At 45.9% G+C, this 23,650-nt stretch overlaps 2 long non-coding RNA genes across 2 annotated transcripts in view; one reads left to right on the top strand and one right to left on the bottom strand.

The window, feature by feature from the left end:
- The window catches only part of LOC123781083 (uncharacterized), a 354,804-nt gene that overhangs the window by 115,476 nt on the left and 215,678 nt on the right, over positions 1-23,650 (bottom strand). The window contains exon 8 of the long non-coding RNA XR_015727381.1: positions 11,756-11,932. This is a non-coding gene — a long non-coding RNA (uncharacterized LOC123781083). The remainder of the gene's footprint in view (positions 1-11,755; positions 11,933-23,650) is intronic.
- Positions 7,555-13,171, top strand: LOC123781085 (uncharacterized). Its single transcript, XR_006776595.2, has 3 exons — positions 7,555-7,644; positions 10,005-10,143; positions 12,692-13,171. It is a non-coding gene; the product is annotated as an uncharacterized LOC123781085 (long non-coding RNA).

Below are 23,650 nucleotides of genomic sequence, written 5' to 3'. Positions count from 1 at the left end.
GTGAATAGATTTATTTGTTCTAGATTACGACTTTGATTTGACAAACTAGAAAATAATGACTAAGAGACACAGAGGTCTTCCCCAATTCCTGAGCGCTCTCATAGATGCATTAAATTCTCCGAACCACCCTGCACACCGGGGAGGAGGTAGCATGGCTCCCACGGCATCCCAGGGAAGCCTGGCCTCAGATATCCTCAATAGCTAGCCCAAGGTCCCCCGAGTAGTGAGGACGGCAGTCCTGCCTTCCCGTCTTCCAATTCCGCACTTCTCTACTACGTGGTGCTGCCAAGTAGAACATCACATGCCTTTCAGAAGGGACTGTCCGTGCAGACTGGCAAAACTCAGCCTCCATGTGGATCCGTGGGGACTCTGCCAGCTCCTCAAGTCTGGTTTTCCCACTCTTCAGATCTCCCAGCTCTCCTAATTACGAGGTTTACAATTTCTCGGTCTGCACAATGGAAGAGTGGCCCTAAGAATTTAAATCACTCCATAAAGTTTATTGTAAAAATAATAATAATAAGGAAAGAGGATAATTGCCATTGGGATGGTTTTTTATTTGTCTTGCAAAAAATTTTTTTACTGAATATAAATTGTGTATGACATGGGATTCAGGGAAAGAATTTGGCAGGTTTAGGAGATTTCTATTCTGTTTTCTTTTTATCCGCTTTTCTAAGCATCCTTTCTGTTTCCACTGTGCTTTGAAAAGAATGCGAGAGAACTCAGGCTCTAGGGTAAAGAGAGAAAGAAGAATCCTAGAGTTACGGAGCCTGGCTAACCCCTTTTCTGTGAAGATCTGTGTGCTCTTTTGTGCGGTAATGAAGAGATGGAAAGAAAAGAATTGTCCCACATTATCCACCACTAGGCCAGCCAAAAGGACCTCTGACTCGCGGAGTGAAGCACACCCCACTGCAGGCTCGCTCCCCTTGCTTCTTTGCTGCCAGACGACGCTCTCAGAGAATGGCTCTGTCCCTGCAGTGATTGTCCGTGATTTGTGGGTCAGGAGCTGCCACGGGAAAAGTATCTAATTCCACTTTCACACACTTGTGGTGTCAGCAACCCAAATACAGAAAGCTATTTTGGCCACATTTTAGCTACTCGACTTAAAGGCAACAGCACAGAAAAAGAAGCCCACCTGTTGAAATCAATGGAGAAATCTCCTAAGTCATTTCTGGGCTTAATCATATTGAATTCACCTCACCTAACATCCTATCAAGTTTATTGTTCCGAGAGACTATGAGGTTTCTGAGTCCAATGCATACTGCACATTCCAGCCTGAGAGGACTTCTAAAGCATAGATTTCTTCCCTGCAAGGCTATTTTTCAAATTGTCCTCAGAGTGATTTTTCTAAAACATACGTTCATTTATCCCACAGCTTACATATTCAGTTGCAATTAAGTGCCAGGCACTTTTCTGGGTATGTTAAGTGATCAAGACAGCAAGTATCTGCGTTTGTCCGGACAGAGGAGAAGTTACTAAAGGAAACAAACCAGATTATTTCAGATCACTGCTTAGTCATCGGAAGAAATCAAAGTGGGTCTTGGTATAGAAAGTGACATGCATGGGGTGGAAAGTCACATCTGAACCAGGGCCTTCGAGACAAGAAGGGAACAGGTTGTGCCAAGATCTGAGAGAAGAGCATTCCACACAAAGGAAAGTAGAGATCCAGAAGGTAGAAATGAGCGTGGCTCTTTGAAGAACTCAAAGAAGGCCCAGGAGGCTAGCAGGTGGTGTGAAAGGAGGGAAGTGGTCGGAGCTAAGGCAGGAGAAGTGAAGCAGACGCTGGGGTGGCACTGGGAGAAGAAAATGGACACGTGGGCTCAGACACAGTTTGCAGGCAGAGTTCCCAGTACTCTCCAATGGCTCTGACATGGGGAAATCGGAAAAAATAACCAAGGATGATTCTGGGCTTAGGGTTCGAGCAACTGAGCGAATGGCAGTGCCATTTTGAATGGGGGCAATGAAGGAAACTACGCTGGGAGAAAAACAAGCATATTTCTTTGACTATGTTACAAGTATCCACTAGACATTCAAGTGAAACGTCAAGTCAATAGCTGGATGCACAAATCCAGAAGGAATAGAAAGTTTGAGCCAAATACATAAATTTAATTGTCACTGGCATATATCCCTGTTATTTGAAGCCATGGAATTCCTACGGAGAAGGAATAAAGAAGGAAGAGAAGAGCCCTAGGACACTCCAATGTCCAGAGGTTCAGAGGTGAAGGAGGGACCAGCAAAGGATAGTAAGAGAGTGGCCAGGGGTGGGGGAAGACAAGGAAAGTGTCACATAATGAGCCAGAAGAAAATGATCAAGAAAAAGGGAACAATTAACTGTATCAGATTTTGCTAAACAGTTTACTTAAAGAGAGAGAGAGAGAGAGAAATGATCCATGGATTTGGCAAAATGGAAGTCACTGGTGAGCGTGAGAGTTACAGTTTCAGTGGAATGTTGGGTCGAAAAGGGGAATGAGATCTTGTCCTATCATTACCGCTTTCCCATTTGAAACTCATCAATGGTTCTTGTCCTGCACATAAAAGGATAAAGGCTGCATTCCTTTCCATAAAAGTAACTTCCTGCCATTGAACTCTATAGAGGAAGTCAGTAATTGTCAGGGTTCTTAGCAGCAAACAGAATCCACTTTACTTTATGTGAGCAGAAAAGGATTTATGAAAGGATATTAGGTATCTCACAGAATCTCCAGGAGGGCCCAAGAACCAGACTTGGGTCCCATTATAATCAGAAATAGCAAATACAGGAGCCATGTTGTCAGGAGAAACTCCCCTCTGTTGCATAGGACAGTTGTAATGTGAATGGACCTAGAAGCTCCACCACAGTTGCCCCGGAGGAAGCAGATGCCCCCAGCACCATGCCTGTTGGAAGAGCCAATCTGTCCACACGGTCAACACCTCCTGTTGTTCATTTCAGCCTCCTGTTGGCAGATCATTGGCCACATGTGGATCCTGTAACTGCAAACGAGTCTGTGGAATCTATAATGTCTATGGCACCTTCCAACATCTATTTCCCCTTCTTTTGGACTATCCTGATTTTTGTCAACCTCGTAATACCCTGGGTTTGGAGGAAGCTACCTCTGGTCTCAACCTATGGCTCATGCTCGTGATTGGCCTATGGCAAGGAGCATAGTCACCACCTCAAGCCACAGGTATAAATTTAGGAATGAATATATGACCTGCCCAACTCAGGTTGGTGAAATGGAAGTAGACATTTGCTTGAGGCTTCTATAAAAGAAACTACCTTATTCTTCCAAGAGAGCTCCCAGAAATAATGTTCTCTTTCTATTCTTGGACCGTAAGCTTATCCCCAAGGAAGAACATAACCCTGGGAGGAGTTAGTTGACAACCATCTTTTGGCTAGAGAGGTGCCAGTCTAGAATGAATCCGATCCTGCAGAAGCAGAGGAGAAAGACGGAGAAAAGGTAGACTTTAAGAACATTCTTGGACCACTGAAATAAACCAATTCTGAAATCTGGCCTACTCCTGGACTTTCCAGTTCCCTAAACAAATAAATCCCTTTTAATGTTTAAGCAAGTTTGAACTGATTTTGATTAGGGGCAATGAAATGCGTTATAATTGATTCAGACTCTGGTCTACCTCTTGGGGCTCATTTCTTATCGTCACTGATACCTAGGCACATCAGCCCATTTACTTTAAACCATCAGAGTTCTGTCAAAACTGGTCACTCTGCCCGGATGCCCTTCCTTCCTTTTCTCCTTTACTGCCTGCCTACTTCCTCCTCACACTTACACATAGCTACAGTGTTACCTCCTCCCTAAAGTCTTCCTGGATTTCCCTTAACTTGCTCTATCACAGTATGCATCACTGTCTGGCCAGTATTATGGTAACTGTTAAAGATATGTGCCCCTACATGAGCTCATAAGCCCTCTGAGAACCAGAACAGTCTCATTGTCCTTAGTGCCTTTCAAAGGCTGGCATTGTCCTTGTATCCATCAAGCAATTGTTAACTCTCCAGTGATTCCCAAAAATGTGTGGGCAGTGAAGATTTCCTGGGTTGTGGTCTTATAGATTCATGTACTGACACAGCCTTGCAGAAATGTTCTAGTCAGTCTCTAGAGAACAAAGTGGTCCTTGATGAGAGCTCCTCCTGGAACCACTGAGCGCTCACAGCTCACCATCTCATTTTCCTGGGGAGGGAAGTGAAGTTCAGAGAAGGGGAGGTCATGGACAGTCGGCGCAGAGCTCGGTCTTGAAACTGGTGTTGCCTAATTCACCGGTCATTCTGCAAGTTGCTTCTTCTATAGGCCCTGAGAGCTGAGGGTGAGCAGGACCGACCATCATCCCAGATGTCTCTGGTGTCTGTGCTCTGTCCCTTTGCTATGGCCAGCTTTCAAGAGCCCTTCTGCTCTCCACCTCCCTCGCAGCTAAGTGGAGAAGGCATAGGTGGAAACTACATGCAGAGGGGATGATTCTCTCTCCTGTCTTTCCTTTGACGGGAAGGGAAAGATCTAATTTCTCTTAAACGACCCGCTTTTTTCCCCCTTGCTTTATTGAGAAATAATTGGCAAATAAAAATTGTATGTATTTAAGGAGTACACTGTGATGATATGATATATGTACATGCTGTGAAATGACTATCACGATCAAGCTAATTAGCATATCCACCACCTCACATCGTTGCCATTTCTTCATGTGTGGCAGGAACACTTAAGATTTACTCTCTTAGCACATTTCCAAGTATGCAATACAGTATTATTTACTACAATCACCATGCTGTACATTACATCCCCAGATCTTAATCAGGGCGTCTGGGTAGATGAGTCAGTTAAACGTCTGACTCTTGGCTTCAACTCAGGTTGTGGTCTCAGGGTCGTGGGATTGAGCCCCACATCAGGCTTTGTGCTCAGTGTGGAGTCGGCTTGTCCCTCTCCCTCCTCCTCTGCGCTTCCCCCCTGCTCTCTATCTCTCTCTCTAAAATAAAAAAAAAAAAATTAAGCTACAAATCTTGATCGTCTTATAAATAGAAGTTTGTACCCTTTAACTGTTGAAGGAAATCATCAAGAGGATATGACCACAGGTAATTGGAGACTCTTTACCCCTTGTCCTCGGAATGTACATTCTGCCCGCTGTTCCCACACACTCACCATTTTCAAGGTCACAGCCTTGAGAGAGCAATGTGTTGTTGAGACCATCTTGACGGTATACCTGACTAAACCTTGTTAAGGTCTCCATGTAAACTTGTAAGATTCCCGCAGGCCGGTGTAGAGAGCTGCTCGTCTCATAGCCATCCAACACAAGCCTCCTGTGTAAGTTCCCCTTGCTTATTAAAACTGCCACCAGTCAGTGAGCTGCCTCTTTCATCAGCCTCTCCCCATCCTCTGTGTACAGGGGCCAGCTTCAAATTTCATCTGGGGAGCTCCTGAGGTTGCAAACCAACACAGACCACCATCTTCCTGTTTCCCTCAACCCCCAGCCCCTGGTTACCACCATTTTGGTCTCTGTTTCTGTGAGTTCAACTCTTTTTAGATTCTACGTGTAAGTGAGACCACACATCGTTTGTCTCTCTGTGCCTGGCTTATTTTACTTAGCATAATGTCCTCCAGGTTCATCCTTACTGTCCCAAATGGCAGGATTTCCTTTTCTATGGCTGAATAAAATTCCATTGTGTGAATGTGTGTGTGTGTGTGTGTGTGTGTGTGTGTGTGTAAATCTCTCACATTTTCTTTATCCAGTCACCCCCTGATGGACCCTTGGGTTGTTCCCATCCCAGAAATCTGAGCTTGGGGTGCCTGGGTGGCTCAGTCGTAGGCTGCCTTCAGCTCAGGTCATGATCCCAGTGTCCTGGGATCGAGCCCCGCATCAGGCTCCCTGCTCCGCTGGGAGCCTGCTTCTACCTCTCCCACTCCTCTGCTTGTGTGCCCTCTCTTGCTGCCTGTCTCTCTCTGTCAAATAAATAAATTCTTTAGAAAAAAAAAAGAAATTTCTGAGCTTGTATGAAAAGGAGGAGCGACTGAGAGAGTGTAGGATTTTCTCATGACCTCTACGACTTCAGCCACCTCCTTGTGCTCTGGGGCATCTGAGCCCTCTGAGGAGCAGCTGCTGGCTGGAGTTAGGAATGGGGGTGAGAATAGCTGCAGAGTGAGCTCTGTGGCCGCCCTCTGGACCTTACCTCCCCGGCTGGCTCTCTCCGGCCTGGCCCTGTGCACGCTCCTGACTGACAGGCTTCATTTCCCAGACTCAGGCTGGCAGTTACCTTCCAGGCAAGTGAGCAACGTGCCCCAGGGTTCCAGAGACCAGAACACGGGACGGTGCTTCTGGGGGTCAAGGAAGGCTTTAGGAACAAGGTGGTGTTGGAGCTCATACTTTAAGGATAAAATGGGTTTGCAAAGTGAGGAAAACATGATGATGGTGGACAGGTGGGACGACGGTGAAGGACCATCAAGGATCAAGGGTAGATCAAGAACCGATGCAAAGGCACAAAGGACTTGATCGTGGCTCCTCCAAACAGTATGTCCATGTCCTAATGCCTGGAACCCATGAATCTGACCTTACTTAGAAAAGGGGTCTTTGCTGATGTAATTAAGTTAAGGATCTCAAGAGGAGTTCTTCCTGGGTTATCCTGGATTATTATGACGGGTACCTTTCTGAGGGAAAGGCAGAGGAAGATGTGAGGCAGGAGAGAAGGGAAGGCCCCAAGAAGGAGAAGTCCACGTGAAGAAGCAGGCAGAGATCAGAGGGACGCTGCCACGCCTGAGCACCACGTGGAGCCCTGAGAAGCTGGAAGAGGCAAGGACAGAGTCTCTCCTGGAGCCCTCAGAGGGAGCGTAGCCCTGCCAGCCTTGATTTCAGGCTTCTGGCTTCCCAAACTGTGAGAGATTATGTCTCTGGTGTTTTAAGCCACCAAGTGTGTGGTACCTTGTCACAGCAGCCCTCGGAAGCTAATACAGATGGCCAGCTGTTCACCGTGCCAGGAAGCCAGCGGCCCCTTGGTTTCCCCTTTCTATCAGCGATGGATCCAAGCCGCGCTACCCTTCATGAGTGGCAAAGAGAGCAGCCACTTACAGCTAGCCTGGCTGCTCTTCAAGGAAAGCCAGGCTTGTTAGTCAAAACCAGATACCATAGTGAGGATACCTAGGTTTCTAAAAAGGGCCAGGCCGATATATGCTAATATACTAATACGAAGGGTCTCGATCACCGGGGGGATAAAAGCCACCATCACCTCTCACTCTGGGACACGCTGAAACCTGAGGTGTCACTCAACTTTGTGAAGTCAGAGAGGGAGAACTGCCCCTTGGGCAAAGGTCTGCAGTGAGGACACCACACTTGAGAACTGAAGGGAAAACAGTGTGGGGAAAGAGAACCCAAGAGAGAGAGGAACCCATCGGCAGAAAGTCAGACATCGCTCAGAGGACCTCGGGCCTTTTCTGGTGTGGTCTGTATCTACATTTTGTATCTTGATGCTGGGCCTCCCTTCCTGGATCTCGGAAAGAGCCTCATACAATGACCACATTGTCTGGCTGATGGGTCTGGTGAGGCTGGAGGGGAAGGTGGGGGAAGGGAGCGGCCTTGGGTGCCTCTCTTCTCTGGCACCAAAGGGACTACGAAAGACAAGCCATGCCGGGCGATGACAGCAGCGCAGACCCCCACCCCAGCTAAGCTGAGAGTAAAACCGAGGTACGGAGGAGGGTTTTCAGCCGGGGAGGGCACGATCAGCTGTGCTTTTTATAGAGATTTCACTGTAAGAGCAGTGTGGAAAATGGAGTGCACGGGAAGAAACTGGTGACAGAAGGATCATGTTCCAGAATGTTTAAATCACAGTCCAAGAGAGATGAAGAAGAGCAGATGAAGGCAGTGGCGGTGTGGGCAGAAGCGCTGACTGGAGACTGAGCTGGGAGCCGTGCTGGTAACCAAGATCTGGACGGAAGGCAAGAGGCAGAATTCTCCATCTGATTCCTATTCCCAGAAAACTGGGGCTGTCGGGGGCACCAGGGCTACTCAGGGATCAAGAGAATTGCAGGGCATTTCCATGTTTGAGGCTTTCAATACTTTGAATCAAAAGTATTAAATGTAAAAACAGGGCCAAATAAACTGCAGTATCTCTGAAATACTGGCTTTAAAAAAAATACGATTTTTCAACCACATGAACAATGCAGTGTATGTTTGTTTACTCTCCAGAGACAATCACAGAAATTATCAATGAGTTTACTATACCATCAGGGCTCTAGTCTCATTAAGAGACAGACTTTTCAGTGGCACAAGGAGAATCTTCTCCCAGGCTTGGCAGTGCCTCCCTGAGACTATGTGCATAACCCTGATTTGAGATGAGGTTAAAAATAGACACCAGGGGCTTGACACAAATGTGAGGCCTGGGCATGCAATCCTCAGGAATAAACACTGAGGCCTGGTGGTGGATACTCTGACAGTGGAACCCTGAAAACCTGCCCAAAGAAATAATTAATCCAAAGCTGCTGACTGGAAAGAGCTAGAAGCTAGAGGGACAAGGCTGAGGAAGGGCTGGAAGCAAAGGGGGCAGAGCCCAGAAGCATTCCCAAGCCCACCAGCGGGCAGCCACGGGGGTAGGGCTAGGGATGTGCTCGGAGGGTTGAAGGAGACAGCCTGGGGCCAAACTCTCCCAGCCTCTAGCAGACCGTGCAAGAATAAAAGCAAGTTCCGTGGGGGGCCAGCACTTCCAGTCGGGTGGGAATTTGTCTCCCGCGAAAAGCACTCTTTTGAGCCCTAAATCCACTCTAGAGGCTTTTTCTGATTGAAATTCTGACTTGGGTTTTCTCTTTCTCCTACCCTTCCATCTGTAACAGCTGGCGCGTGTACTATGGAGCAGAATACAACAGTGAGAAAAGTGCGGGCTTTGAGGTCACACAGATCTAGCTTCAGATGCTTGGAATCAGCAGGGCCTTATTCTGAGCCTCAGCTTCGCCACCTGTGAAATGGGAGTGGTAGTACTAATCTTGTAGGATTTGTTGTGAAGATGAACAGACAACGGCAATGGATGTGCCTTGGGAGTCCCAAGCACCCCAGGCACTAGCCCCAAGTGAGGTCATTCTGCTTGTAATTGGCGTGGGGAACTCCTCCTGGCGCAGGACCCAGAGTCAGGGACGCAGCCACAGTGTCGTGACTTGCCACCTAAGCTTCCACAACAGCCCCCGCCCCGCCCTGTGACTCAGTGCCACGGGATGTCCTCTACCCCAACTTCTCTTTCTCGGCTGCCCATAACTACCTGTCTTGCTCCAGCTGGCCCCTGCATGGCCTAATTTGGATCTGTTCTTCCCGTCGGCCTTGAGCACCAGCCTAACCCCAGACCCAGGCACCCTTCACCACCGCACTTGTCCTACAAGGGCTCTCGCTTGGGCACTGGCTTTAAACACGGCCGGTCTCTAGCGACTGGAGGAGCAGAATGAGGAGGGGAAATATGATTGCAGAGACCTTCCAACAAGTATGCCTCCCCCAGCCCCATAAACAAGGCTTCGGGTTCCATCCAAGTTGTTTGTCAAAGCCCAGCTAACATGTTTTCCTCCAGAACGCTCCTTGATATTCCTGATGCTGTGAATTCTGAGTCCCATCTGCCTTCTTTAATGGCCCTGAGAATTCTGGGACATACGTGATAGTGATGTGAGTTCAAGTAGGTATCTCCCCCACCGTATCATGAGCTCCTTGATTTACCTATGATTCATCCATGTATCCCTTACAGTGCTGGACATACAGTAGGCACTCAAGAACATTTACTGAGATTATAACAAATGCCCTCATTAAGGTTTTCTATTTACCAAAGGCATCCCCGCCCCACAACATTCTGAGTGCTTTACAGCAGAGATCAGAAAAGTATGGCCCACCATCTCTTTTTGTAAATGAAAATGTTATTGGAACACAGCCATGTTTTTTGTTTATTTGGTGTCTATCTCTGCTTTCATGCTACAATAGTAGAGTTGAGAGCTGTGACAGAGACCTCACGGCCCACAAGGCCTAAAATGTTTACTATCCGACCCTTTGCAAAAATTCTGTTCGACCCTATTTTATAGCAAGCAAGTTTCGAATTTTTCATCTGCAACGCGGGGATAATAGCCAGCATCAGAGAGCTGTTGTGAAGATCAGAAAAGGGTCGTGGATGTAAAATCATTCTGCAGACAGCATCCACTCTGCCTGCCACACGGAGTCGAGGTAAGGCTTGAAATCTCAAGTGTGGACACGGGAAATGTGAAGGTTCACTTGGGGGACAGCCTATCCCATCTAAGCTGACACCTGGGACACACACAGTGTTGCATAAAGACAGAAGTCAAGTATCTGCCAACAAGAAATCAGCTACCCCTGCCCTCCAGGATGACTCTCCCCGTACGGCACGAATTCAGATGGGGCTTTGGCCCCTGGAGAGAATAAAATAGGTCCCTGAATGTTCCTGTTCCTCATTTACAATAAATGCTCTGAGAAGTAAGAACACTTTAATTAATGCCATTGGCAGACTTGCGTAACTGCTGGTTACGGGAGATAAGAATGATTTTTTACTTGATTCGACAGAGCTAACATGCAAACCCAAAATATTTTCAATTAGCCTCCTAGCTAGTTATCAACATGGATCTCACACTTCCTAAGGTGGGCCTCCGAGCCTGGAGGAAGTGGCATGTGTTAAGCTGTAGAGGAAGTGAGGGTGAAGGGACAGGCTGGCAGGGGCGCGGCCCCACATTTATGTGGAAGGAGACATTCCCCTGTGGCTGAGCTGGAAGACGCGCTTGCCAAGAGGGCAGAGCTGGGGCTCGGATTTGAAGGCTGTGCTGCTCCTGGCTGCCTGTTGCCCCTGGGCCGGGATGGTGGGATGGCCGCTGTCCTGATTGCATGGACAGGAAGCACAGCGCCTTTGTCAAACCGAGTTCTTTCAGCCACCTTAATGACACACGAAGTCCTGCCCCAGAAAGGGGAAGTTGTGTGCCACGCTCTCCAAGTGAGTCGGGGGTGGGGATGAGCTTGACCCGCTTGGATACCCTCTCCCGGCCTCATGCCCTGTTGGTGCTTCACTTTACTGCTCGTCAGACGCCTTGACTGCCGCCTTCAAACCGGACGTGGGAGGGAGACAGGGGTCATCAACACTGTCTGTGCAGAGGAGGAAACTGAGGCCCAGGAAGGAAACAGTGCATGCCCCCCCCCCACCACCACCAGTGGCACACACAGCTGGGAACCTGGATCCCAGCCCTGAACCTTCCTGTCCACCATGCAACCAACTGCGAGGATGCCCTCCTGGGTCTCCAACCCTGACTGCAAAACTTTGGGCTGAGTCTTGTCATCTGACCACGGGTGGAGAGGCTGACCCTCTGCTCAGGCCAGCCTTCCTGTCTGAGATCCCCGCCCCCCCCAGGCAGCCACCCCTGAAACCTGTTCCGGGTCCTGTCCGGGCTGGGACGAGGGTGAGGTGAGTGAGGCATGCTCACTCTCAGGGCCGTGCAAGCGCCATCGTCTTGTCGTGAGGATTAAATGAAATAAGAAAGTGCTTAGAGGCAGAACCTGACACATAAGCTATAAAAATATTCAATATTATTATTATAATCACTAGTAGCAGCACTATTACTGGTAGCACTGAAAGAATCTGTTTCTTCTTCTGCTCCCTGGAGATGAAACTAATGTTTGTCAGTGAAAGGAGTGAATACTGTAAAGTTCTACAAATGGAAGCTTTTGTTCCAGAAGGCCTTGTACTACTTCGGGGGCACCACTGACCCCGAAAGAGGGGCAGTTAACTTTGTGATATTCCGTGGCCTCAGGTGACCCGCTCCCCTGCCTGGCCTACCTTCCGTGCTGGGAAACTTGGCTTCCACAAAGGAGCTAACAGGAACCACTGAAGGGTTTCAAGCTGGAAGTGATATGGCAAATCTGTGCTCGATGAAGATCCCTCTGGTAGTGTCATCTTAGCCCGGAGACGGCCAGAACCAAGGCAGGGAGGCCAGTCGGAGGCAAGTGAACAGTCCTGGCAAGAGACAATGAGGTTTGAAGAAGGTAGTGGTAGTGGGGACGATAAAGGACCGAGCAAGAGAGTGGGGATGAGGAAATGAAATCTGTTCATCACTCCTGGAAAAACAACTGTGAATCAGTGATACCATCTTTATCCCCCAAAGCAAACAGATCCTTCATTAGTGCTAGCAATTGAGAGCTGTGTGAGGTTTGGTACCCACTAGCTGCTAAACATGCATATAAAAGGAAGCACACCATATGCTGTGATGAGTTAATGCCAATTGGCCCCACTCAGATATATACTGCTTTAATTTTAACACTTTATTTGAACAAAAGTCTACTTCTAAGGAAGCTCAGGATTCCCAGAGCTTCTTCCTGCTGGCCATTTGACTTGATTTCTTCCCTCGGTGATGAAATGTAGCTTTCAGGAAGTATGGCCAAGACTCAGATGTCAATTTGATAGAATAAAAAACTTCATGGACATATGAAAGGAGATGCCTTCTAAGGTAGTGAGCTCCCTGTCACTGGGGGCATTCAAGAAAAATCTGGATGGCCACTTGATGGAGTTGTTGCAGAGAAGATTCACACATCAGAAGGTAAGTGGAATGGGGATGTTAGACTTGATGACCTTTAAGGTTTTTAAGAACCATGAAATTCTAAGAGGTTGAATCACAAATGTACTTCTTGGCCGATCAGGGGAACCCCATAATCACAGCAGAGTCAGAATGAGGATCTAAGATTTTTCAAGTAAATTCAGAATTTTTAACCCCCTTAGGGAAGAAATCCGGACAACCCATCAGCCAAGACAGCTCCAGGACAGAAGAATGGTGATCATGAGAAGAAAACTTTCGATGTCAGCCTGCAGAGCCCGGCACAAAAAAGGAACTTCTCTTAGGGCTAAGAACTAGAAAAGCCCTCTCATCTTCTTTTCTATGTAACTGTCCATGTATCTCTTTTCACTTTGGCAATTAGGAAGCTCAGAACTTAATTTGCACATGAAAATAACAACTGCCTAGACCCTTATAATCTGTTTGTCATCAGTGCTCTCTCTTACCTCACCATCATTCCGGCCTCTTATTATATTAACGTATATGTTTCCTAGTCCTAATTTTTTCTTTGATAGTTTGCCTTCTAGTGTTTCTGATAAGCTTTCTCGACTACTCTGAGAAACCAGGAGGGAAATCAACAAGAAAATAAATAATAAACCACCATCTGGGAAATGTTATTGGCTCCCACCAATAAATTGTGGGGGAAATAACAGAGGGAGCATTAGACTGGGGGCCACTGGAATTGTCAGCTTTCCTTTGCCATGGTGGGAGCTTGGGGAAGATGCTTCCTGGACTCAGTGTCCCCTTCTGTAAAACAACAGACGAGAGAACCGGCTTGGATTGGGCTTTGGCTCCCAGATCTCCTTGCCTGCAACTGTCCTGCCAGGGTTTCCAAGTGAATCTCCAGGTGCTGCCCCTCCATCAAGTTCAGACCTCTCATGGACCTTGAGGTCTCTTGCCTGTAGACAATATCCTAGGCTTTTAATTTACGTATCAAAACAACAGATGTATATAGTTTTCACTATGTTCCTTGTACTGTTCTGAATACTTCCATATAGTGATTGATGTAAATTTTGTAATGATTTTATGAGAGAGGTACTCTTATTATGCCCATTTTACAGATGTGAAAACTAAGGCCTTTAGGGTTTAAGTAAATCACTAGTAATTGACAGAACTAGATTCAAAAGCCAGGCAACAAACCTCTGAGTTCATGCTCTTAACTGTATGTTCCTTCAAATCGAGCCATGACTTTGGCTCAGCTCCCTGACCTCATTATAATTCCCGATCTGGATTATTAGCTCTCCTGGATTATCGCCCTTCTGCCATCCAATTAAGCAAAGACTTGACTGAGGACCTGCTCTGGATCAGGCTCTGTGATGGACTGGGGACGGGCATGAAGCCAGTATGGTCTCATCCAACGGGGGCTGTCTATTTGAGGACTGGAGTGAAACATATATCCCACCCACTAGAATCCAAAGAGGAATTAAACACTACGTGGAAGTACAAGCAATGGCTATGTCAATGGGACTTCCACTGTGGGAGAGGATGGTGGAAGGGGGTGGGGAAGGGCATCGCAGGCAGGGGGAAAAGCATGAGCAAGTCCCAGAGACATGAAAATATATGGTACATGTCAGAGGGTCTGGCTCTTGGCTTTCTCTCCAGTCTGGTCCTGCATCACCCTTCCCTTTCAGCTGTTACACATATTTGTTGAGTGCCAGCTATGAGTCAGGCACTGTTCTAGGTGCTGAGGATGCAGCAACCAAAAATGTAGCTTTAATCATGACCCTTCCGAGCTAGTGGAGAGACACGGTTCATTAAACAAATAAAAACGAAGTCAGGTGGTGGCAGGTGTGATGAAGAACAGCGTGCGGAGTAGTGGGATGGACAGCAAGGGAGGGGCACTGTCACAGGAAGAGTGCAGTCCCGTGCTTTACCCCCGAGCTCTACCCCCGTCACAGGAAGAGTGAGCAGAGAAGGCCCCTTCAGTAACATTTTAGTGCAAACCCAGAGGAAACGAGGGAGTGAGCTATGAAGATATCCTATACGAGGGTGGTTAGGTAGAAGGGAGAAAAAAATGCGGGTGCCCAGAAAATGCACTATGTTTGTCATTTCTGAGGAACAGCAAAATGAAGCCAGGGGGAGATGGAGGGGGAAGAAATGAGATCTGAACCGTAGTAGGGGCTCTAGACTGTGCGTGATCTTCTTTATGACAAGAAGGGCTTTGGATTTTGCTGCCAGTGCAGCAGGAAGCCACCGTGAAGCTGTTGTTGGGCCAAACTGTGACAGCCCGGAGAGGCTTTCTAAATCTCTCTGGGAAAACCAAGTTCCGCCCTACTTCGGGGCCTTTACCCATGCTGTGCCTTCTGCCAGGAATGCCCCCTCCATCCCCACCTCTTTGCTGAGCGATTTCCTACTCCCCTAAAGGCGGTCCTTCAGGGAAGCTGCTCCCAACTCTCTTAAACAAATTAGATTCCCCGGCTAAACAACCTCACCATCCTATACTTCCCCTTTGTGGCACTTAACAAAACTACCATGACATAATATAAACCATTACATAACACAACTTTCATTTTCTACTGTTTTTTCCACTGGAGAGAGAGCTCCATGAGGTGAGACTGTGTACAGCCTTTCCTCTTTACCTCTGGATTTTCAGGACACTGTACAGGGGCTGATTCTTAATAAATGCTCACTAAATATTTGTTGAACAAATGCAAGAATAAATGAAGTGGTAGGAAAGGATAAGAAGGCAGGTTGGAGGCTCTAACTCTGGGCTTGAGAAATGATACTGGCCTGCAACCACCAACAGGCCACAAAGAAAGCATGTGAGGGGTGCTGGTCAAGGTACAGTTAGACTAAGCCCATGATGACTACAGGCAGGGCAGATTGAAAGGTAGTGAGACTGGGGTCAGAAAGAATGGAAAGCAATTTTTATTTTATTTTTTTTATTTTTTAATTTATTTTTTAAAGATTTTATTTATTTATTCGACAGAGATAGAGACAGCCAGCGAGAGAGGGAACACAAGCAGGGGGAGTGGGAGAGGAAGAAGCAGGCTCATAGCGGAGGAGCCCGATGCGGGGCTCGATCCCGTATCGCCAGGACCACGCCCTGAGCCAAAGGCAGACGCTCAACCGCTGTGCCACCGAGGCGCCCTGGAAAGTAATTTTTAAAACTGTTTGGTGGACTCCCTGTCCTGTGTAAAATGTTCCTATTAAAATAGAAAAATCTGGGGCGCCTCAATTGGTTAAGCAGCTGCCTTCGGCTTGGGTCATGATCCCGGGGTCCTGGGATAGAGCCCCACGTCCAGCTCCCTGCTCAGAGCAGAGTCTGTGTCTCCCTCTGCCCCTCCCCCCCTTGTGCTCTCTCTCTCTCTCTCTCTCTCAGATAAATAAAATCTTTTAAAAAAAATGTTTGTGTTATAGATGCTTTCATGAATTTGAGAAGCCATAAAGGTCTCAAGGTATATCCCTTAGGACATTGCTCGGGCTGGCGGGAGCCATCAGCTAGCATGCGACCAAACAACAATCGCAAATGCCAAGAAGCAGAAGTTGTATCATATGCGAGTCAGGAGAACTGGGTTTTCTCATTCACTTGTTCATTCACTGTTCACGTAATAAATATTGGCTGTTGACCACAACCTAAGGGTTAGACCCCGGGGTAGGCACTGGGTTTAGATTCTGTTTGTTACCTATGAAGTATACAAACTTGAACAAGTCATTTAACCTCACTAAGAGGAAAAGAACCTTCATTTATAGGGGAATGGCCTTCCTTATTAGAGGAAAATACAAAACTCTCTAGTACGTGAGCAGGGTCTCCACACAGGAAGAGATGATGTAACCAAAGGTCTTAATTCTGCCCCCTTGAGTTTCCTTTCCCCCTTGAAGTTCTCACTTTGATTTTGGCTGGCACACCCAAAAATGCCTGTAATGATTGTCATCATCTGTTTCATGGCCTAGAAAAAAATCTCTTCTTGTTCCTTAAAGCCCACATCAAGCATCAGGCCTCTCGAAACCTTCCCTGGCTCCCTACTTCCTAGGCAAAATGGATCTCTCCCACCCTGCCCTGTCTGGAACACTGGCTCATCAAGTGTTGTGCAACTTACTACTCCATGTGACGTAGCTGACTTCACCAAGAACTTTTTTTTTCCCTCCCCTGTTTTCCCAGCCTTTGGGAAAGTGTCTGGCCCAGAGCACATTCTCTAGTCAAATGGATAAAAAGTGACCAGGCCAGCAGAACCGCTGACAAACCACACAGTGGTAGAGTGAAGTCCAAATAGATTTGCTAAGACCCAGAAATAAGAGACTAAACCAGCTAGGAACATGAGTGACTATTCACTGAAGGGCATCGAGAAACCGTGGGCCATTGTGGGTTGGGGTCAATGCAACTCTCCTGTTGGAGAAGACAAAATGGCAGTCAAGTATTTATTTTCCTTAACAAAATTACATTGTAGCCCATACCTCTGCAATTCAAAGGCTGATGTAAACTTGGGGAAGTCGTTTAACCTCTCTGTATAAGGAGGAAAAGATGCTGATGGCTTACTGAGCTGTCTGTGCAGGCATGTGGCCAGGTCTCCAGATGGGAGTTTAAGTCCGCAGTGACACACTCTCGATGCCTTTGATGCCTTGGGCATTTCGGCTTAAGATCGCTGATATCTTTTCTAGTAGAATGTAAATAATTAAGGGACAAGTACAAGATACAAAATTTTAAGTATAGTAGTTGTTCCAGAGATATCAAAGCTACGTATCTCACTACATTGCTTTTACTTTGCCTAAAAAATGAACTTCTGTTTGTTGAGTACTGTGATGTCTGGGAGTACTACGGCACGGTGCTAAGAGTTTTGTATGAATTATGTAATATAAAACCAATGCAGCAAAATGAGGCAAGTTGTTTTTGTATCCCCCCTTACAACGCCTCTCAGGGGAAAAACTTGAATGTGACTACAAGCAATATTTTGACAGACCATGTGAGTGAAAGATGAGACCCCAAAAAACATACTGACATAACAAGGGACAAATGCCAAAGTTCTGTCTGATAGACCATTGGATGTCCACTTAACAGCAGGGCTTTTGAACTACTGGGTAGCAAGATGCCTGTGGGACTGTCATGACCGCGATGGTGTGCAAGTTTGGGGCAGAACTGAATTGTTTAGAAATAATAGAACAGAGGCTGAGGACAGTGTTCTGGAGGGATCTTAGGGATTGCGAAAACCCACTGTGAGACATGTAATGAAACCTTCTTCGTCTCCCCTGGAAAATCACCAGAAAATTCTTCTTTATTCCCCAATGCTCTTGGGTCATGAAGATTACTTCACAGGATAGAAAGAAAATCTGAGGTCAGCAAAGTCAGCAGACATAGGGGAACAGCCAGAAACCTGGGTTACATTTAACCCAAAACCCCATGAGACAAAAAGCATTACCTTCATCTTACTGGCGAGAAACAGGCTGATATAGGTTTACAACCTTGTCCAATACACACAGCTAACGGTGACTGGGTAGCCATTCCACACAGATCTGCTTCATTCCAATGCCTGTCATCTCAGCCCCAGGAGACACTTCCCTCTATGATGCTATGACTACTTCCTGCTTATCAAAAGTTTGATAAGTTTGATGATGGCTGTCCCTCGTTATATTTTAAGCCACATTAATAACAGGAGAAATAGTTGCACGTGGAATAGAAGGAGAGGAATGTTTCGAGCCATGGGGTATAAATAGCCTACTGATCTCCCGTCTTCAGAAAGGGACCAGAAGTGGAACTACAGCAGGAGGAGTGATTGCCTGTGAGGGAGGGGAGCAGCCTTTTGCACACATGGGCACACGCTGCCGAAAATGAGACTTGCGTTATCACTGCCATAGTCTCGACAAACGCCCACCATGGAATGACATCACTGCCAAAGCCCAATTAGCTCAAAGAAGACCCTGGCACTGGATGATGTTCCTTCAAGATGGCATGAAATTCCAAATATAAATTGGGTCCGCACTGGGCGATGATTCAAGGAATCGTATTGGCCAGTTCACAGGACAGCTTGGCAACTAGAAATCCTTTAAACAGGCTTTTGAAACTGTATCACCCCCTGAAAAGACAGAGGTATAATTATACCCAGATCCCTCAGTAAAAATCTAGAAAAAGAAATGCAGAGGTTCTCTGTCCGTGGAGTGATTATATCATAAATTATACTTAGAGAAAATATGGAGGAAAAGTTTATCAAGGTGCATCATCTTCCGGAGCTACTTTGTCTTTTTGGAAAAACAAATGTTAAACATTTAAAATAGCAAAACTTCCTCACAGCTTATAACTCTTTACAGTGTGCTGCATGCTTTCACGTGCTTCATCTGATCCCACCCTCCCGACAGCTTGATGTGATTATTGCCGCTATTTTATAGGCGAAAACCCTGAGTGTGAAGAGGGCTCTGTTAAGGACTGCTGGGGAGCGGGGTTCCGCATCACCCTTCTTTGTGCTGTCAGCATGGGTTTAGGGCCTGCCATCTCACAGGGATACTGTAAATGTGAATGAATGCAATACACCAGAATAGAACTGAGCGACTTGCTCAAGCCAACTCACAGCTCAGTGTCCGTTTCTACCTGATGTGTGCCGTATCATTCAACCAAATGTGGACCATACACCTGTGTTGTGTCTGGGCATGTGATAAACACTAGAGAACCAGAAAAGCATGAGAGAAGGCCAGGTGTAATAGTAGCATAAGATACAGTCCCTGTGAGAGACTGAACATACAAATGGACAATGGCCAGACCGTACAAAAAAACAGGACTCTGACCCACAATCCGCAGCCATCAGTCCTGGAAGACAATCCGCTATCTACAACAGACAGTCAAGGAAGCCCAACAATGACTCCTATAGCAATCAGCCCCAAATGGTGGAAATTGATGAATAACTGACAGTCTCCCTATTTTTTGTTCTGGTGTCCAACTTGGGACCAAACAAAGAAAACCAAATACACACTCCTAACCACTCACATCGAAGCGTCTGCTTCTTGTAAGCCTGCTTCCAGCTTCTCTATGCCAGCGGCCTCCAGTCAGGGCACACTCAAAGCATTCCCTTTCTCCCACTATAAAGCTTTCCTACTCCACTGCCTGCCTTTGAATCTCTGTCCAACCCAAGTGAGGCGGGCTGACTCCCTTAGTATAGCAAACTCTACATAAATAGCCTTCGCTTTTTCTCATTTGGGTGGTCTTTGTTTACTTCTACATCTGTGTTAAAGGAACTTATACTACAGTGAGGAGAAAAGAAAGAACAAGATATATATACATAGGAAATAATAAAATGATAATATAAAATAGTGCCAAAATGAGCGATCAGCTACCTGGAAAAAGTAAGGATTTTTAAGTACTAGCAGTACAAAGAAATCAGTGATAGTTGCCTGGGGGAAGTGCTCCATTACCGAGGTTGACTTGTGTCTGTTGAGGGGGGAGGAGGTAGCCTGGATGGACAGGGTGTGAGGAGTACACAGTCACGAGATGTCACAGAGGTGACCAAGCTTCCCAAATGCAACCAACTACCACACATGTTTATAGATCCGTACTGCATCCAAAAGGCTATGGATAACTCTCTTGACGCTTGGAAGTACTGGATAAAAACTGAGAAACTAGAGGGCCCACTGCTTCTATCGAAAGGTGTGACCTTGAAAGACCAGCAACTCTAGGAGGTGAACATTTTGCTACAGAAGAGGATTGTGAGAGTCTGTTCAGGACTGTGGTTGACAATGGGCTTTTGGAAAGGTCTGGGGAAATCCTATCAGAACCGCAAGATTCTTCATCAACCGAATAAGACATTATCATATACAATACTTATGAAATAGTTAAACTATGCCAAGGATTCTTCACGAAGCTGGAAATACAACAATGAGTAATGTGGTCTGTGCCCTCAGAGCCCTTACAATCACTTGCTTTAAGTTAAAATTTGAAGGAAAAAGAATAAAAATGCTAGGAAAATTCTAAACCAGATCCTAACACAGTTTTATACAGAAGATATAGGAAGAATATTCCACGCTCATGTATCAGAAGCATAAAACATAGTTAAAATGTCTAGGCTACCCAGAGCAATCTACACTTTCAATGCCATCCCGATCAAAATACCAATGACATTTTTCAAAGAAGTGGAACAAATAGCCCTTAAATTTGTGTGAAACCAGAAAAGGCCCCAAATCGCCAAGGAATTGTTGAAAAGGAAAAACAAAGCTGGGGGCATCACGTTGACAGATTTCAAACTATACTACAAAGCCATGATCACAAAGACAGCATGGTACTGGCACAAAAACAGACACATAGACCAATGGAACAGAATAGAGACCCCAGAAATGGACCCTCGGCTCTTTGGGTAACTAATCTTTGACAAAGCAGGAAAAAACATCCAGTGGGAAAAAGACAGTCTCTTCAATAAATGGTGCTGGGAAAATTGGACAGCTACATGCAAAAGAATGAAACTTGACCACTCTCTCACACCACACACAAAGATAAACTCCAAATGGATGAAAGACCTCGATGTGAGACAGGAATCCATCAAAATCATAGAGGAGAACACAGGCCGCAACCTCTTTGACATCAGCCACAGCAACATTTTTCATGACACATCTCCAAAGGCAAGAGAAACAAAAGAAAAAAAAATGAACTTGTGGGACTTCATCAAGATAAAAAGCTTGTGCACAGCCAAGGAAACAGTAAAGAAAACTAAGAGGCAGCCCACGGAATGGGAGAAGATATTTGCAAATGACACTACAGCTAAAAGACTGGTATCCAAGACCTACAAGGAACTTCTCAAACTCAATACATGAGAAACAAATAATCAAATCAAAAAATGGGCAGAAGATACGAACAGACACTTTTCCAATGAAGACATACAAATGGCTAACAGACAATAGAAAAAATGTTCAACATCATTAGCCATCAGGGAAATTCAAATCAAAACCACATTGAGATACCACCTTATGCCAGTTAGAATGGCAAAAATTGACAAGACAAGAAACAACAAATGTTGGAGAGGATGTGTAGAAAGGGGATCCCTCTTACACTGTTGGTGGGAATGCAAGTTGGTACAGCCACTTTGGAAAACAGTGTGGAGGTCCCTTAAAAAGTTAAAAATAGAGCCACCTATGATCCAGCAATTGCACTACTGGGTATTTACCCCAAAGATACAGACGTAGTGAAGAGAAGGGCCATATGCACTCCAATGTTCATAGCAGCATTGTCCACAATAGCTAAATTGTGGAAGGAGCTGAGATGTCCTTCAACAGGTGACTGGATTAAGAAGATGTGGTCCATATATACAATGGAATATTACTCAGCCATCAGAAAGAACGATTACCCAACATTTGCAGCAACATGGATGGAAACGGAGGAGATTATGCTAAGTGAAATAAGTCAAGCAGAGAAAGACAATTATCATATGGTTTCACTCATTTATGGAACTTAAGAAATAGCAGGAAGATCGGTAGGATAAGGAAGGGAAGAATGAAGGGGGGGTAATCAAAAGGGGGAATGAACCATGAGAGACTATGGACTTTGGGAAACAAACTGAGGGCTTCAGAGGGGAAGGGTGTGGGGGATTGGGCTAGGCCGGTGATGGGTATTAAGGAGGGCACATATTGCATGGATCACTGGGTATTATATGCAAACAATGAATCATGGAACACTACATCAAAAATTAAGGATGTACTGTATGGTGACTAACATAATAAAAAATTATTATAAAAAAAAGAAGATATAGGAAGTATCCAATAGTGCTAAGAATCCAATAGGAAAGGCTATCCATATATCCTGAGATATTTACATACCAATGCCCAGAGTATGGACATAAAGTCACCCTTAAATGTTAACACTGCCTAAGAAGTATGTAGAACTTACATGCATCGGTCCTGGTATCAGCTGGCTTTAAACTTCCTCCCATCCTTCCCATCCTCCAAAGGCCATCAGAAGAGTTTAAGTCTGACATACTTCAGCTCAAAACAGTGTAGCGACTCCCCATTACCCAATGCATGGTTTTCAAGGTCCTCTATTGTATTATGTTGCATCAATAAATCTTCCAATGCAGTCTTCAAAAACCCTTTCCCCAAAAGATCCCTTGGTCTAGTCACTCTAGATCTGTGTTGTCCCAATGGCAACCTCTGGCCACATGCAACTATTTACAATTGATCAAAATTAAATTAAAAATTCAGTTCCTCAGTTCACCAGCTACAGTTAAAGTGCTCAATGGCCAAATTTGGCTAGTGGCCACCCTACTGAACAGCATGGAAAGTTCTATCAGACAGCACTCTCCTAGACTAAGCAATCTGTAAACACGTTCTCTGTGCCTTGAGTCATTCTGGTCCTTCTTTGGCTTTCCCTGTCTCTACCTATAAAAATTCTAGCCACCATTATATTTTCAGTTCAAATGGCACTTCCTTCAGGAAGCTGTCCTGGGTAAAAATTAATCGGCTGTCCTCTGTGTTCCTTTGAGTTACTTGGGACTACTCTTCGTTACTCGTCATACACTGCTTTGACTAAGGTCCTTGTGTAAGTAAATATTTCCTCCATCGGCACAAATTTTTCTAGGGCTTTGTATCTGGTAGTGTCTTACACATAGCTAAGGACCAAAACACTTCTGGCTTTTTGTTGAATCCTGGTGGAACTGACTCCTGACTAAAACAAAGCAATGGGAGGTAGAATGATAATACCCAAAGGAAGGAACATGTGGTAGGCAAAATAATGATACCCCAAAGATGCTCACATCCTAATCCCCAGAACCTGTGAATATATTAGGTTACATGGCAGGAGGGGGAATTAAGGTTGCTAAACAGCTGCCTTTAAGATAGGGAAAGTAGCCTGGATTATCCGGGTGGGCCCAATGTAATCAGTTTTTCAATATAAAAGTGGAACAGGGAGGCAGGAGAGGGAGAGCTAGAGAGATGGCAGTGTGAGGGGTTGGCCCAACACTCCTGGCTCTGAAAATGGAGGAAGGGGGTCGTGAACCAAGGAACGCCGGTGGCCTCTAGAAGCTCAAAAAGGCCAGGAAACGGATCTTTCCTAGAACCTCTGGAAGGAGTGCAGCCCTGTTGGCACCTTGATTTTAACCCAGTGAGACACATTTTGGACTTCTGACCTCCAGAACTATAAGATAATAAATCTGTGTTTGTTTAAACCATTAACTTTGTGGTAATTTGTTCCGGCAGCAATAGGAAACTGATACAGAGTGGCAAAG

This window comes from Ursus americanus, chromosome 18 (assembly GCF_024610735.1).
Source record: "Ursus americanus isolate L20-20 chromosome 18, mUrsAme1.1.p, whole genome shotgun sequence".
Classification (NCBI taxonomy): domain Eukaryota; kingdom Metazoa; phylum Chordata; class Mammalia; order Carnivora; family Ursidae; genus Ursus; species Ursus americanus.
The sequence above is the reverse complement of the archived record's forward strand: the minus strand, read 5'-3'. Positions and strand labels throughout refer to the sequence as shown.